Source organism: Syngnathus acus, chromosome 16, assembly GCF_901709675.1.
Source record: "Syngnathus acus chromosome 16, fSynAcu1.2, whole genome shotgun sequence".
Taxonomy (NCBI): Eukaryota; Metazoa; Chordata; class Actinopteri; order Syngnathiformes; family Syngnathidae; genus Syngnathus; species Syngnathus acus.
In genome coordinates, this window is record NC_051101.1 from 14,565,064 (window position 1) to 14,582,559 (window position 17,496).

Genomic DNA, 17,496 nt, shown 5'->3' on the forward strand with positions numbered 1-17,496 from the left:
ATTGTTGTCATTTACCCCCGTGCCACCTGAGTGCTGGCACCGCAGCTAACACTTCTTTGCAAGTATTCTTCACATCTTCCCCAACAACAGAAGTCCAAGTGCAAGGCACACTGTGTCCTAACTAACAGCGTGTTTATCTGTCCGCCTCGGCCAGCAAGCGACTACGTAGTCACTTCATTAGGCCAAAAACTTTCTTCATTTTGGATTGTGGTTCACGGCGTTTGTTTGGAAATTCCAGAGGTGAGGAGGGCAAAGGTTTTGGGGTTGCCACAGATTGGAGAGGAAGTCCGAAGCCACACCGGCGTCAAGATGATGGCCGACCAATGCTCCATTGGTGTAGCCCTGCTTTGCGTTTGATTGCTGGCTCTTATTGCTTGCTCTTCAAGGTAGACTGAGAACTGTTCTTGAGTCTTCATTCCATTGAAAGGAAACTATCGGAACGTGAATGCAAGTGCCACTAGATGTCAGAGTTGAAGCCTTCAAGCGATTGGGGGCGGCGGCGGCTTGTATACGCATGCTGTCTGTCCGTGGTCCAGGCTACAGAGCATTCGGAGCATTTGTAATCAGTGCTGTGCAGCTTGTAAACAAACACTTGAGAGGCCCTGCTGCTTTTGAAGTGATGGAGAGAGCTGCACTTGAGCCAGTGCAGAGCACACAACATCCTCTCTCGCAAAGAAGGTTGTTAGCCCGGAAGAGAAGAGAAGGGTTAGGGTTACTGAACGTCCTGTCAGCCAACTTCCTTTTCTTTCTTTCTTTCTTTCTTGCTTTCTTGCTTTCTTTCTTTCTTTCTTTCCCTCAATGGCCAATTGTGACTCTTATGTCAGCGTGCGTGCGTGCGTGTTATGGCAGGAAGCTACTCCAGTCACCACTCATGCTTTTGTTTAAATAAGCCCATACATTTTCCATCCACTGGCTTTTTTGGTTTGCTACTGTGCTCAATTTGCATGGGTAGCGCATGGTGCATGTGCTCACTGCTCATGACTCAGTGCTGTTGTTTATCAAAGGAAGCCCAACTATGACGACAAATAGTGGCAATGGAATCATAAGCGACCAATGTCTGTAGTTTGGCCAGATTTAAAACACAAATGAGAAGATTGACGGCATTTTGTCAGTTGACTTTTAGCCTGAGAACAGACCGTAGAGGGCAAATATGTACACCCTTGTCCAGCTTTTAATATCATATATATATATAATGTGTTGACTTTCTGCTTGTGCAATTGCAGCCAATGTTGTGGGAAGTGAGAGAGCGCGTCGAATGCAAAAATACTGATGCAAAAAGTGTCATCTGCCATCCTTCAACATCAATCATTTTGGGAACGTTCCAGAAATGAAAGATGGGTGGCTTCTTCCTTCAAGTAATTTATTGCAATCCACCCACACCTTCATTTGTTGTCTTTGCAGAGGGCACTGAATGTGCACAGGTCGAGGTTCTGCTTATTAGACTCAAATATACTGCCCACATGTGCGCAACGTAAACTGAATGTATGGTATGTATGCATGCATGCATGCATGCATGCGCTTGGATTCAGCCAAAGCCTTTGCAGTTCTGCTGGGACGTCATGGCATCCCTTCCTCGCAGCTTTGATTCATGCAAAGAAATATGGCCGCTTTAGTCAGAGCAAGTTCAGGACATGACCGATAGATGATCCAAGGCTTGACTACTTATTTGATCCGTCCACTAAGCCCTACGACTTCCCTGTTCTTTAGCTGCTGAGCGGAAGGAAGCCTAGCCCTTGACATAAAGTACACTCTGGACTGATGGCCAACCGGTTCAAGGGCAGCAACACATTGATGGAGCATTCAATAAACCTAACATGCGTGTTTTGGGAATGTGGGAGGAAGCCAACAGAACATATACGTACCTGGAGAAAAGCCACAAAAGCAAGCAAAGGGGAGGACATGCAGAGTCAAGATGACTCCCATCTGCGTGTAGTTTTCCGCTTGAAGTTAGTGCTGAATTAAAAGCGCTTCAATGGAATGGTAGCAGCTGCTAAGTTGATGACCCAATAACTGAAGCAATAACAGTGCCCAGCTGATGTCTAGAACTGCTTCCAAAGCTCAGCAGATTTGGCCAGCTTTTCTCAAGACTGCAGTTCAGTGAGTGATGCATTCAATCAAAATACTATTTGCTCCAAGTATTGTTCACTTTCTCTTACTCGGAAGCAGGTCAAAGTAGACACCCGATCAGTCAGATGAAGTATCTGACTTCAAAGTAGCACGCCCTGGCACGGCCCGGCCCGGCCCGGCCCGGCCCGGCCCGGCACCAAAAGCTGACAAGAGCAACTTCTACAACTGGAAAACATTACCACTACTACTTTGCTCGATTACAGCACATCAAGTCGAAATGTTGACCGCAAACTTTCATGAAGACGGAGGGGGGCGTATTATTGGGAAGGCTCTAAAATGCAAAGGCACACCTTAAGTTAACTGGAGATGAAACAAAGGGCGATTGAAGTATGGAGTTGCATTGGAGAAAGCTCCACAGCCCGCCTGCTCGCCTGCTTGCCTAGCACCTCTGTAGCCCCTGAAAGCCCGCTCTGGCTTCTGCCATGAAGCACCTGGCCAACCCCAGGTGTCTTGCTAACAAGCTTTGACAGCTTTGCTTCATGCAAGTCCAGAAGAGGAAAACGCTCAAAGATGGGCCTAAAGAGTTGGCAGGTCATGACTGATATCTCCACAGGATGCCCACAGATGAGTAATGGCCAAAGCGAAGCAGGAATAGCTAAGCCTTCTGCATTCACATTTGAGTCAGGAAGGAGATGTCCATGCTATATTCCTTGGAAGTTTATGACATACAGATGTATCGCCAGAGATGGACACTGGATGTCAGGGGAAGGTCAGAGAGACCAAGTTGTTTCAAGACATTCGGAGAAGTCTAGCGCAAAAGATCAAGTGGGTTCAAAAGAGGTCCGATTGCAATCCTGACCAACTTGGTATTTCTTCATTGAGAAGAAGATCCATGATGGTCTCCGCCTGTAAGGGTAGGAAATGTGTGCCCATTCTCTAAGTGTGTGTGTGTGTGTGTGTGTGTTTTGGCTTTGATCTGCCTCCCGTCCTTCTCCAGTTGAAAGGGAAATGTGAGAAGTCACATTTGGCACAATGGTGCTCTCACCTCTGAGCTTTGATGATAGGACAGACTAAGTAGTCCAAATTGTGGCCGTCTCTGTCATCCACACTCACCCGCACACAATGCAGGATGGATGGATGGGTTGGATGGGTGTCATGTAAAGGTGAACGACATCTTTTACACTCATCACCAGGCAGGCATTCGAGAACAACTCTAGCCTAACAACTCCAACCAAAGGAGACATGGAAGGGGAAAGAAAAAAAAAATCCTTTTGTGCTCTCACATATCATGGATGCACTTGTACCTTCCAATAGTAAAACGGATCACTTCCTGTCATCGACGCTTGGACCAGCTTGGTTTATTGGAGAACTCAAAAAACAGACTAAAAGAAGCTCGACGAGGGACGAGAAGAACTGAACAAAAAGACAAGATAAAGACAAGATAAAGACAAGGACGACAGACAGACAGACAAGACTAGAGACGAGAACAATCCGACAGGGGTGTGACACGCAGACACGACTTCTATACGCGACAGGTAACGAGAGAGAGAGGGGGAGAGAGAGAGAGAGAGAGAGGCAGGTGACTGTCATTAGTACATGGATTGAGAGGAGACACAGGGAGGGAGGGGCGAGCACACAGACACTGACACTGACAGAACTAATGACAACCTCCACGTAATGGGCCAGTCGTGACACTTCCATTTAGCTTAGTCTCCCATCGTGCCATCGACATCCTTAACCTCATCTATGTCTACACACCTCTTTTATTACAAAAAGAGAGAGGTGAAAGTGCAATGCAAGTCGAAAGCATTGATGGATGGATCAGCCCGTGAATGGCAATCAAGGAAAGGTTAACTGCAGGTCAAATGTGTTTGCCCACTGGAGGGAGTGAAAGGGCTGTTTCTCCTCAGTCGCTTTCATTTAAGGAGATGCCCAGTCAGTGTGTTATACATTTCAAGAGGAAATAATCATGGTATCAAAGTACTGCCGTCAGTGTCATCCATTCCTCGATGCAGCCACATGTGTGGAAGCTCAATGTTGTTCACTCAATCCGTGTGTGTGTGTGTGTGTGCGTGTGTGTGTGTGTGGGTGTGTGTGTGTGTTCTCCCCACCCCACCCCACCCCACCCCACCCCTCAAAGCAAAAAGCCACAGTTTAAGCAAGCTAAGTCGTCCCATCGTCAAAGCAAAGAGTCGCTGGCAGCTCCTGTTCACTCGTGGCTTCAATGGCTTTGGTCTTCAGCGCAAGCCCTAAGCCTAACCCAAGTGAAACAGAATAGCTGCTGCACCTGAGGAGAGAGGGAATCCAAGCTCAGGGACTATTCAAGTCCAGCATATCCTTCCAAATGCACACAACAACAACAAAAGGTTGTATATCAAGCTTACTCATGTTGCAACATTGAGCAAAAGACCTGGTGGTTGCCGCAGCCAAGCCATGTCCGCTATCATGGTGATTACAATACAGTTTCAAACTCCACTTGATGCATATTTGCGGCAAATTTGCATTCTTGCTGATTCCAGCCTCCCCTCCTTTTTGACCTCATCTTGTTGTTGTTGTTGTTTTTTAAAGGCGCTATACGGAATGACTGGTGGTTTCGTACTTTTCCTTTGCTACTGCCACCATCAATTGGATTCTTTCTACGTACTAAAGCGTTTGACAATTTTTCTGTCTCTTGCATTCCAAGTCCATCCTCCTTGGAAGTGGGTGAAGTTGTGCCAGAAATGTTTGCCCTGATGGTTTCCATTCCCAAGTCTGTTTTGTATTTCCTCCAGCTCCACAGTCATCATGAAGTCACTGCTAAAGTATCTGGCGTTTCAAACAAGAATCAGGAGGAGGGACCATGCATCAGAGATGCATTTTTGACATACCGTCACAGACAAAGCTATTATCCTGCATAAATACCAATTTGTTTCCTCTTTTTTTCCCAATGCAACACAAGAGGCATTTATTGTACAGTTGATTCCAGATAGGGTTTTGGCCATTTTTTCTGTCTGGCTCTTGTGGTTTATGCGCCAGCCAAGCACAGCGCAGCCCAGCCCAGCCCAGCCCAGCCCAGCCCAGCCCCAGCCCAGCACAGCACAGCACAGCACAGGCGTCCCCCTTCTAATGTCCCTATGTCTGCAGCCACTATCACCAACAGACTGTGGATGCGTCTAGTGGAGTCACCACAAATAATGCTCTTACTTTTTCAGTTTGTCCGCTTCAGCCCAAATGTCCGCTTCACAAGCCAAGTGAAAGGGCTTCACGTGCGTCACCTGCTTGCTCCTCTTCCAAATGTGTTTGTGTGCCAGCCATCACAGGCAAATCAGACAAGCAAAAAGCCATTGTTTAGCCTCAACAAGTTTCATTCCATTCAAGAAAAGTGTCTGAGAACCCTCGTTGACATTTTCTTTTGGGACATGGCAACGTTCCTCGGCCACATTTGAGTGTTGACAAGATGCACTTTGTGTGACGACATGCTACCTGGAAACTTTCCGTTGCCCAAACAGCTGCCGTTGGTCAAACGATGACTTTTGGAAGCCTCACGGCAGGCAGCAGGCAGCAGGCAGCAGGCAACCAGGGCTGGCTGGCTGGCTGGCTGGCTGGCTGGCTGGCTGGCTCAACTTTGCTATCTCTGTTGCATGTCAAGATAACACATAGCACATTTGCTTCACCTCTGCATTGCTGGATAAAATGTCGTATAACGCTCTGGCTACGCTCAACTGGTAACACGTGAAGAGAGCTTGGGAAGCGGATGTGCGCCGGCCGATTGCAGCCTTTTACGGGCCACGCCGGCAGCAAATGCTGCTGCTGCTGCTGCTGCTGCTGCTGCTGCTGCTGCTGCTGCTGCTGTCCTTATTGCTTGAAGTTGTTGAATGAAATTGATGAACATAGTTTGCAAAGTGTAATGAGCACCGCTGATAAAGCCAAGTTCAACAGTTGATTGCTAATGTATCTTTTCTTCCAATTCTATCGATTTCAAAATGTTTTTTTATTCATTCAGAAGGAATATTGCTACACCACCATGGTGACTGAGCAATTTCAAGCTGCATTAAAGCTGCTCCGCTTTGGTAGACCGAGTTAACGAAGCCATCCGCTATGAAATGTGCCGAATCTGCAAATGCGCTGAAACGCTTTGAAGGTTATGGCTCAACTTCTCAGAGAATGACCGCTGATGCAATGTTTGTCTTTGCTGGTCACCGTGATTTTTTATTCATTGATTGATTGATTTTTCCACGGAATATCCGGAACACCGCGTTCCGGCCGTAACAACGTCGCGCTCAGAGAGCTCCGGAATGAATCCCTAACACTTGGTTGTTCTGCACAGAGATTCCAAGCTCACTTTTTAACATGATGATGCATCAAACTAGGAAAAAATGGATTCTGATGAAAAGGCAGGCCCACTTCTGACCCCAATCCTGGATCCATTTTGTTTGCTGCTCATTATCATTTTAGTCACCTAAAAGTTGAATCTGGCAGCCTACCCATTTGTAGTTTGGGCACAAAAAAACAAAACAAAGAACAAATTTGTTGTACTTACTGAACATTCACACAAACAACAGATGACAAAAGTACACTGTCATCTAGAAATAATTGTAGGCTGTTGAATGTCCTCAATCATTTCATGAGCATCACTTTCTTTGCCTTAAAAGGACACATTGTCATGTGAAAATATCTTACCGGGCAATCAAATTCCTATTCAGCCTCTTCATTTATCAATGGATCTTTGAGTCAGGACTCTTGCGTGTGTGAGCGCATGTGTGTGTGTGTGTGTGTGTGTGTGTGTGCGAGCGTGTGTGTCTGCATCTGTGTTTGTTGTGCGAATGTGTGTCTACCGATGCGTTAGCTGGTGTCATAACTCTGTCCGGGACAGTTTTATAAAGTGTGGTGCAAGCGGTGAAGCGGCACTAAATCACTTTTATTTGCTATGTGTGAGGGTCAGCTCTCTTGACACCCTTGCCTTGCCTGGGCCCGGGCGCGGGCCTGGGCCCGGGCCTGGGCCAGGGCCTTGACCTGGAACGGTCCTGGACACACCAGGAATGGACTGGCTGCCTTTTGCTATTGCAGCTGTGTTGTTCTAGACGTGTAGTTAAGGGAGATTTATTCTTGTTCAAACACGGTTCACCTGAGGAAAAAAGAACAGTTGCCATTTCTTTTTGCAATGCTTAGTTTAGTTTGGATGGTGCGCAACATGGTACTGCTTTTGGTGCCAGCGCAAATGCTTGCTTATTTTTTTCTCCACTTTTGCTTTCACTTTGTCTCCGTTCTCTCCAACTTACTTGCATAAAACGTGTCTGCTCCCTCCCTCGCTTGCAATGCCAAGCAAAAAAAAAGAAAAAAAAGTGCCTTGTTGAGTTGGAGGAAAAGTACAAATGGCTCCATTTTTGTGTGCCTAACGTATGGGTAGTTGGAAGCGCTGGAACGCTTTCTGTTTTTGCCTTTACACGGCCAAACATGATAAATGAGGGGGACGGACGGACGGACGGATCTGTGCTATAGCTATTCCTAGTGGCTGATCAATAATTTGCCATTTTTCTCAATCAATCCTGTTTTTGAGGACATCCTGCAATCCTGTCCAAAAAGACGGAACTTCACCACACCAAAATGCAAAAAGTTGGCTCCATTTATTCAGCTTGAAGGCAAATATGCCAGCCATTATCGGAAGGGTGTTCAATTTGGCAAGCGCATGACGGCAACTTTTCCCGCTTAATGGTCTATGAATAGTCTTTGATCGACTTGCAGAGGCTGTAGCCACCACCACCACCACCGCAAAGCAGAGCAGAGCAGAGCAGAAAGTGGAAAAATGTGTTAAGGCCGAGCCGTAAATGACTTGACAACTATCTGAAAGAGCAGTTATCGACTCGATGCTTTTAAAATGCAGTAGCTGGCTCGATGGCTAACAACATGAAGGAATGCAAACAGGGCCAAAAAAGAACAACATGTAAATCAAGTTCTTTGTTCATTTTACAACCATAGCTGTATGTTAACTTACATTAATTACTACATATGAAAGAGTCCGAGCAGCTGCTGCCAACCGAGCTGCTCCTATCACAAAGCAAGCTGGCAAACGACATTTCCAGAAGCTTTCCTTGTCATAAATAAATGGCCTTTCTTCAAAGCAGAGAAGAGCGGAAAGCAAAGGGGGGATACGGATGGCCATTCTCCGGTCAGGGCTTCGGACACAGCCAGCGACCATCCCAATCTTGGAAATGCGTTCGCAACCCCCAAAGAAGCATCATTCAGTGAACATTGTTCAGGGAGTTCAGGGTCACATGGATTGGGAAATCAAATTGCAACCATTGAGTGGTGAAATATTCCATCTACAGTACAGTATGGTTTTCACAAAGTGGCCTAGCTTCATTCTATGATCACAAGAAGCACATGATTAGTGTCAGTGGAGCTAACCATAATGTAAAGCACAAGTGTTTCGAGGCTCTATCGTCTTTCCTCCTCCTCCACCAAAGCAGAAGACTGCACGCTCGTTCAAGTCCTCAATCACTAGTGAGGGAATCGAACGTGTGCTTTTTTTATGCTCACTTGGCATCACAGTAGTACAGTGTGGTACTGCTATGGAAAGTCAGGCCAGATGGAGTACACACACACACACACACGCACGCGCGCGCACACACACACACACACACACACACACACACACACACACACACACACACACACACACACACACACACACACACACACACACACACACACACAGACAGCGTCAGGTGCTTGGACAATCCACTACATTTTGGTGCAGAAAATCAATGGCCTTCAGATAGATGAGAGATATAGCTGAAGGGAATTGATTAGATCTGCTTCTAATGTGGTTACTGTGGCTTTTGTTCTCACTCTATATGTAGAACATGTGGCTTACTGGAACTTGCCATTTTCTCTGCTTTCCACACTGACATGCATCACATGTACAAGCAGTCTAGAAGCTGAACATGCACAGAGCTGACCCAAAGCAGTTTCAGCCACTTAAGGAATACAGCCAAAATGAACATTTGGAGCATTCCAAATCCCAAGATTTAACATTGCGTACATGTTTGACTTTCCCCAAATGACACTTCTTACAGTGGAGCTTGTCAAGTTGACACTTGCACTTTTGCATCTACGATTGCTATGCGTAGCCAGGATGCTGGCTGGCTGGCTGGCTGGCTGGCTGGCTGGCTGGATGGCTGGATGGCTGGCTGGATGGATGGATGGCTGGCTGGCTGGATGGCTGGCTGGCTGGATGGCTGGCTGGCTGGCTGGCTGTCTGGCTGGCTGGCTGTCTGGCTGGCTGGCTGGCTGGCTGGCTGGCTGGCTGGCTGGCTGGCTGGCTGGCTGGCTGGCTGGCTGGCTGGCTGGCTGGCTGGCTGGATGGCTGGCTGGATGGCTGGATGGATGGCTGGCATGGCGTCCAATTGCTGCCAGCAAAGAATTTCTACAAGCATAATCACGTTGGGGAAAAGAAGCTCTGTGGCCCCCTAAAGAAATATACTTTTGAATTAATTGTGGGGCGCTGAGGAATCTGACCCTCACAAGAACTTCAACCTTCTGGCATTTTTTCACTTCAATGTCATCAGCAAGCCTTGGCTAGAAAGAAGTGCACAGTTGGCAATTTATTGGAGATTGGACTGCATTCAAACCATTTTCTCCCCTTTGTTCAAAATTCCATTGAGACAAGAAAAGTACAGGCTGACGAACGTCTACCGAGCGTTTGGAAAACATTTATGAGCATGGACCAACCCTGACAAGAATGCCACACTTGCTAGCACTGGGCTTGGCATCCAAAAATGCAAAAGAGCTTCGCTTCTTTTCTTTTCTTTTCTTTTCTTTTCATCAAGGTGTCCATCTTTAGCGGCTTAGGGTTGAACTCCGACAACATCCCTTGCCATCCCCATCGTAGCCATCGCTCTTCACCAAAGAAATGACCTTTTATTTCTCGAAGCAGATTGTTATCGCTCATGCCAGACTGAGCTGGGCTTTGGAGCAGCTGCTGGTGAAATATCCCAAAGCCCTGGGATGACCCCCCCATTACAAAAATGAACTATTAATAGCTTCAAATTGCACCCAAATGGCTATCACGCAGGCACACCAGAAAAGCTGTTTGTTTTTTTCTTTCCATCCAAATCATTAGCAGTCCTTGGACGCGCTTCAGACATTTTCACTCGCAAAGTGTTGAAATGTGGAAAGTGTGCAAGTAAATCTCCACCACGTCTTTTTTTGAAGCTCAATTTGACATCTGGCACATGCAGGCTGATTTTCCGTGTGCGCAGGTGTCCAGAGAACTTTGGAGAAAGCCCTCTGGGACAAGGTGGCGGGCGTACTAGTAAGCACGTACGCCTCGCAGTTCAGAGGTGCACCGCTCCGTTCCGTTCCCTTCCGTTCCGTCGCTCGCCCGTGTAAAGAGGCTGGATGCCAGCTGAATTCTTCGTTGAAATTGGCAAGGTTTCATTTGACTTATGGGGGGGGGGGGGGGGGGGGTGCCACCTCCCTACCTCCGTGGCCTATCCGAAAAGGAGGCGCCAGCCACGCTCAGCTGAAGGCTCGGCACGTCCGGTGCTCTCCATCTTTCCACTATAATTACAATGCAATTGTATATGGAGATGTTATTGTTAATGTCAATTATTCTGCCCCAAAACTCTATTGGATTCACACGACCCGAGAGTGAGTGAGGCTTCTGTTACCTGGAGTCTCTTGACCAGTAGAGGGCAGTATCGTTGAGTCTAGAGTGACAGCTCCCCTTGAAAGGCACAAATCACCCACTCTCTCTCTCTCTCTCTCTCTCTCTCTCTCTCTCTCTCTCTCTCTCTCTCTCTCTCTCTCTCTCTCTCTCTCTCTCTCTCTCTCTCTATCTCTGTTGTTTCAGGAGGGTTAAAAGAGTTGCTTTCAGGGAAGACATATATTTGTCTTGAACAAATGATGTGTCTTGTAACTGCAGTAAATCATGAGCCGCTGGTCCATGGAATTCAGAATTGTGCTTGAGAGCATCACCATTCATCTGCGTGAGCTTCACTTGCTGCCTGAGTTATGGCTCTTCAATGCAAGGAGCTGAAAAATAGACAAATTGGCACAAGCCTGAGCAGCTGGGTGAAACTAACCAGACTTGGCACTGTGGCTCACCAAAGAAATGGATCAAAACAACAACTCCACCACATATGGTTGAACTGCTCGCCTTTTCGAAGCCTTTACTCTGTGTGGAAGTTTTGGCAAGAGCACAACAATGTTAGTCGGTCAGTCAGTCAGTCAGTCAGTCAGTCACACAAGACAGTCTACTTGATGAACCCCGAGCTAAAACATGATCCTTTAGCCTTAGTTTGTTTATGATTTACTCTCTAAGTAGATTCACCAGGGAGCAAAAACAGACACTGGCACAATTACTGTGAGGTAAAAGAATCCTTTTTACAAAGCAAATGAATATGACCTAATGGAAGTCAACATATCAATACAAAGCTGTTTTCTGTGCATTATTCTGTCAGATGCAGCTCACTCACATGGTTTTGTTCAATGAGCTTCCCATGAGCTAAGACAATGCGAGTCTCTTCTTCAAGCAATTCACTCAAGTCAAGATTTAGATATTTATTTCAAAGCCAAATGAATGTAAGATGTGAGGCACTGTGGTAGCCTGATTTTGACAACATGTAATCATAACAGAGCGTAATGCAGTGCACATTTGCCAGAGAGCCAGCGAGCCAGCCAGCGAGCCAGCCAGCGAGCCAGCGAGCCAGCGGACCAGCGAGCCAGCGGGCCAGCGAGCCAGCCGGCCACAGCCAGCCGGCCGGCCGGCCGGCCGGCCGACCGGCCAGCCAGCCAGCCAGCCAGCCAGCCAGCCAGCCAGCCAGCGAGGGAGGGCCGCGCTTGCATAGTTCTGCTTCTATTGTTTACACAGGCACGGGCAGATCGTCTCGGAATATCTAATTATTGAATAGGCCCTCCCTCGGGGATTGTTTGCAGTGTATCTAGGAATTTCTATCAGAGATGCATGAACGTACTCATTTCTCTCTGCATTTGAGCAGCGAGCGGCTCCACTCCCGGATGATGGCGCTTCTCCGCCTCTGTCCAAAGGAGGCACCCTATGGAGGAGATTTCACATCGTCGGATCCATATTATGTTGCTGGAATGGATCTCACTGCATTTCCATCTTTTTGCAAAGTTGCATTTGGCTATTATTCGTCAAGTGAATCATGGACTTTCTGATCAGCCAAATGTGGCAAAAGGCCATTCTGACAGGGATTGCTCTATTTTTAGACAATATTCTTTTTGACAATTAAGAATATTCCTCTGTCATTATAAAGGCTAGATAAGATGATTACTTATCGGTCACAATTGCAAATCCATTCATTGTAATCCATTTTGCCATATATGACTGTGTTCAATGCATCTTATTCTTGACAGAGAACGATTGTTTTAGCAGGTAATGCTCCAAGAGAAAGACGAGCGCAGAAATCAGTCACGCCTGATCTAGTTACACGTGCACAACACACAATGCATGTGTGTGTGTGTGTGCGTGTAGCTGCTAGTAGTTGTTGGTGTAGTCTGCATGCAAGCATGCATGCAGACATGCATGCATGCATGTGTTCAGTCAGGTTATGAGGGTAGCGTGCGTGTTTATTTGTTTGCCTCGAAGATGCCCGCCCAGCCGGCTGCCTGCGTGGCTGCCTGCGTGGCTGCCTGGCTGTCTGGCTGCCTGCCTGCCTGCCTGGCTGCCTGCCTGCCTGCCTGCCTGCCCGCCCGCCGGCCCTCATCCACTTTTGCTTCATTTAAAACATCTGGATGTTTACACAGCTTGATATGAACTAGGCACATCGCATTATTTTAGCACAGGACCCATCATGTGTTGTCTTTATGCTCTCTCATCTCTTGGCTCATGCTCCACATTCTACACTCCCCCCCCCCCCCCCCCACCTGCTTTGGGTCCATCGGTCATCCTGCGCATTTTCTGGCTGTGTTTTTTCTTCCACAGCGCACAATAAAGCCGCATGGAAGGTCTGCTTCTAATCTCTCCATGCTGGGCTCTCCATTTGTTTTGCTTGTCCAGAGAGCCCACAATGCCGTCCGTTTCCATAGGCCAGGACCCACCGAGTGCAGATTTAATTAGATAAAGGCCGATAGTGGAAGGAGCTGGATGATTAAAATTGGACGTGGGGCTTTGAGCACAAAAGCCGGTTGGTCCCGCGGCACTGCGTGGCTCCACAACAACTATGTGTTTCACACTGAGAGGGGCAATGAGAAAGTGGGAAGGACGGGAAGGGAAGGGAGTGGGAATGTGACCGCCATGACATACTTGACTCTACCCTGGACATCACCAAGGCTCTCTGTCCGTGGATTTGCGTTTCCACAACTATGACTCCTAATCTTCCCACCTACTGGCAGAATGATCAACGCCAGTCATTTGCACCACAAGTATAAAGTACAGTACAGACTTCAAGTGCTTGTCCACTTTTTTCAAATGAACAGTCCTTCATTTTGGAGTTGCCAAAATAGCCTCAAACATGCATTCATTCACAAAGCCCCAATAATGTCATACTCAAAAGAAAGATTGATTTGTGTGTGTGTGTGTGTGTGTCTTTCAATGAAGAAGGAGCCAGATGTCTGCAGTAGTTAACTGTCAGACGTTATGAAGCTCACCACCTCATGTTTTTCTTCAAATGATGAACTTTTAAACTGCTTGGGAAGACATGGAACACCTGCATTTTTTGCACTGTGCTAAAATCCATTCCAACAAAGAAAAAAGAAATTCCTCACTAGAATAGAATAGAATAGAATAGAATAGCTCAAAAGAAATTCCTCACTATTGTGTATTCCTCACAATATAACTACTACTGTTATATTGCTTTCACTGCCTCCTTTTTTTTTAGGATTCTTTATTTCTTTGCACTTTTTTGGGCCTCACTTGATACTGTACTACTTACTATTACTCGGTGATGCAGTGGTGATCTGTGATAACAACAGACATCATCATTTTCCTGAGGCGCTAAAGTAAAAGCCATCCGTCCGTGTAGCTCTGATACAGCAGGTTTGTTTTCAGGCAGACGGACGGACGGACAGGAGTTGGCCAGTGCTGCTGTTTGGGATGAAATCAACTCTGCCGTAGACACAGGTCCGGACATGTTTATCTTTGGGCTTTATTAGATGTTGATGTTGGCCGTGTGAGAGAACCACTTGTTTAAAAACCTCTTTTTAGAGAGAGAGAGCAAGAGAAAGTGGAGCAGGCAGGAAACAAAGACGTCCGTCAGCGGCGCTGCTGCTGCTGCTGCATTTGTGGATTTCATCAAGTCACACACGTATGCAGGCATTTTGTTTGGCTGGCATACTGTATATGTAGCACATGAAGCGCAATTACCATTGTTGTTTATTCCTGCTACTTTAGAGGAGGAGAGTCAAAGTCTGTCACAGTCTGGGAATCCGCTTTGGGCCCACTCCGACCGAGCAAGTGAGGCAGTGAGGCTTTATTTGGACCTTGTCAGCATTGGGAACCAAAGTGACCTCCACCTGTGGCAGGGCTGTATTTCTCAACGTCAGAGGTTCGTATACCTCGGTGCTATTTAATGATGACAAACAAGGGACTAAATGCTCTGAGGTCAGAAGATGTCGTACTGCAGCTGAACAAAGACAGCATTGGTCAGGTCCGACGGATGGATGCGCACCCAAGTCTCACCCGTCCATCAACTGTCAAATGGCATGCGTGATGCCTACTGGGTTTTGTTGAATGTGTTTCTCTGTATTTTGGTGAGGCTTTGATCACTCATGTGTCGTTTTCCAATCACCTGTATGACTTTTTGTCGACAATTTGATTGGTGGCATAAAATGTCCAGTCAGTCAGCCATAAAGGGCATTGACTTTACAATGGCTCTGCCTATTTGCAGCCACTTGTCTCTCCCCCGGCCCACCTGTGCACCTTGAAATCAAGGTGCTGATGAGCAGCCCCTATCAGCAAATGCCATCTCGGCCTTGTCATCAGCGCCTTGTATGGTCACGGACGGACGGACGGACGGACGGACGGCTGGGACGGGCGGCTGGGACGGACGGCTGGGACTTTCAAAGGTTCTTTGCCAGCTGCAGCCTCCTCTCGCATTCCTTTGCCCTCCCTCCAGATTTTTTTTTCTCAATTCCAAGTCAAGCTAGTGTGTTTCTAAACGTGCAAAGAGCCATATCAGCGCAGCCCCGATGTTACTGCCGCATCGAATACAGCCAGTTTCAAAATACATTCATTCACATAGGACGTCAATGAAAAGACGTCCCTCTCAACGTTGGCCTTTGTTGGCATCAAGGCAGCAGAAGAAGAAATGTCCTTTTTTATAAAGCAGCCCTAATATCCAAGGCTCTTTTAGACCCACCCGATTGCAGATCCTGGATTTAGCCAAACTATGAATTCACCGGTGATACGTATTTCCAAGACACTGAGAAACCACACAAACGGAGGAAAGTTTTGCCCAAGGAACACCTTAAATGGGCAGGCAACATGGAAATTCTTGCACCCTAAAATGGCACTTTCACTTTATTGGATGGACTCTTCGCTAAGCCATTGATAGAAATCATTGTTGATCTTCATAACTTTGCATTTCAACACATCCTCATAGCACGGCACATAGCATTACCATTGCGACACGCTGAAAAAGATCATGTGAAGCTTCAAGCCAATGGAGAAATAGATGGGCATGTTAATGTACAATTTGGACAGCCAGCGATGATCTCAAACACAAGGCTGAAAGCATGCATGCGAATTGTGCTCATCCGATGAGGGCCACACCGTTATGGGGTTTTTGGAGGCTGATGCCGATTTTGGGATGAGCAATCTACTGGCTGATTATTATAAAACCTATAGAATGCCCCATCAATGTCGTTAAATGGGCTTCAACTACACGCAGACTTTCATGATTGGCGGGCCAACTTGGTCCACAGTATAGCAGAAAATGTATTGGACTTTGTTTTTGGCTTACAAGAACAAACGCATAGAATCGAATCGAATCGATCTTTATTGTCATTGTCACACATGTACAACGAAATTTAAAAAGTGCCAACCGATCAGTGCATAAAATCAAAAATACAAGCTAAAAGCATCATATTGGCATGTTCACCTCGGAGCACAGCACTTGTGGTTCGGTAGTCTGAAAAGCATCTCAATTATGATCAAACGTGTTTAGAATGGGAAGATTCGATTTCATAACATGGCCAGTTTGTGCACGAAAACATGAAAGTCTTGCCAAGACCTGGTGGAAACTGCCTGGGCCAAATGTGTGGTCACCAAAGCACATTCACAAGTCGTGTGTGTGTGTGTGTGTGTGTGTGTGTGTGTGTGTGTGTGTGTGTGTGTGTGTGTGTGTTTGTGTGTGTGTGTGTGTGTGTGTGTGTGCGTGTGTGTGTGTGTGTGTGTGTGTGTCACTTTCCCGTCATCCTGTTCATGGTGCCCAATGTGACCAAGGCTCAAAAACTCAACTCAAACCTGCTGATTTTTTTTTCTTCTGCTTTCTTTCCTTGCAGGAATTTTCGGTAAGACTCTCCCGATGACATATAAAGTGTACAGGAATTTACTATCATCCTGATGTGCAGCATTTTATGACAAGTATGTACAAGGGTTCGCTGAGATCACTTTTTTTTTTTTTTTTTCCTGCTCCACAGCTCCCAGAGGCGAGTCTCTAGTCTCAGGCATATTTTGGAGCGTCAAACCCATTTGAAATAGCTGCAGTATAGAAAGTGCAAGGTTTTGTATGCACTATTGCCACAGTATCTTCCACCATGTCCCCCCCCCCCCCCCCAGGCAGGCAGCGCGGCGTAAACGATGTCAGAGTCAACGTCTTGCTGTTTTGCCTCATCGGATAGGCGTAAAGGATCTCTCGTAGTCAATGTCTTGCTGTTTTGTGGCCGGCCGGCCGGCCGGCTCTGTGGGCCTGGCAGTTGCCATTGTGCATAGGAAACAGCAGCACATATACAGCATGACGTCTGTTTGACAAGCAAAGCACCCTGTGTATGTTTTGGGAGGATGTCTGGAGCAGTTGACGAGGCTTGTAAACTTGCGCTGCAGTCATTGAATACACTTAGTGCTGCCCACCTGACACTGCAAAGCAGAGCAGAGCAGAGCCCACCCTTGGAGACCAGCATGTTAGCCCAATATTACTCCCAATGCCTTTTTATGGATGCAGTGTGTGAAACATCATCTTAAGTGCCTTGAAAGGGATAGCTTTCAAATGAGCAAACTGATTCAAATGCATTGTTTTTGGAAAGTAAAAAGGGGCCTATGTTATTGAGCTATTTCTTATCTATTATCAATTTCAAGGGCTAAATACACAAGACAGACACACACACACACAATGAGTCGCAACCCTACATCGCAATGACCACAAAAAAAAGAAAGAAAGAAACATCAGCATTTTACAAGACTTTTCCCTTCCAGGGCTCGACTTTGTGTGCTCTGAGCGTGGCGTAAAAACTGCCTGCTGGCGCATCATCATCATTATTTTCATGCCA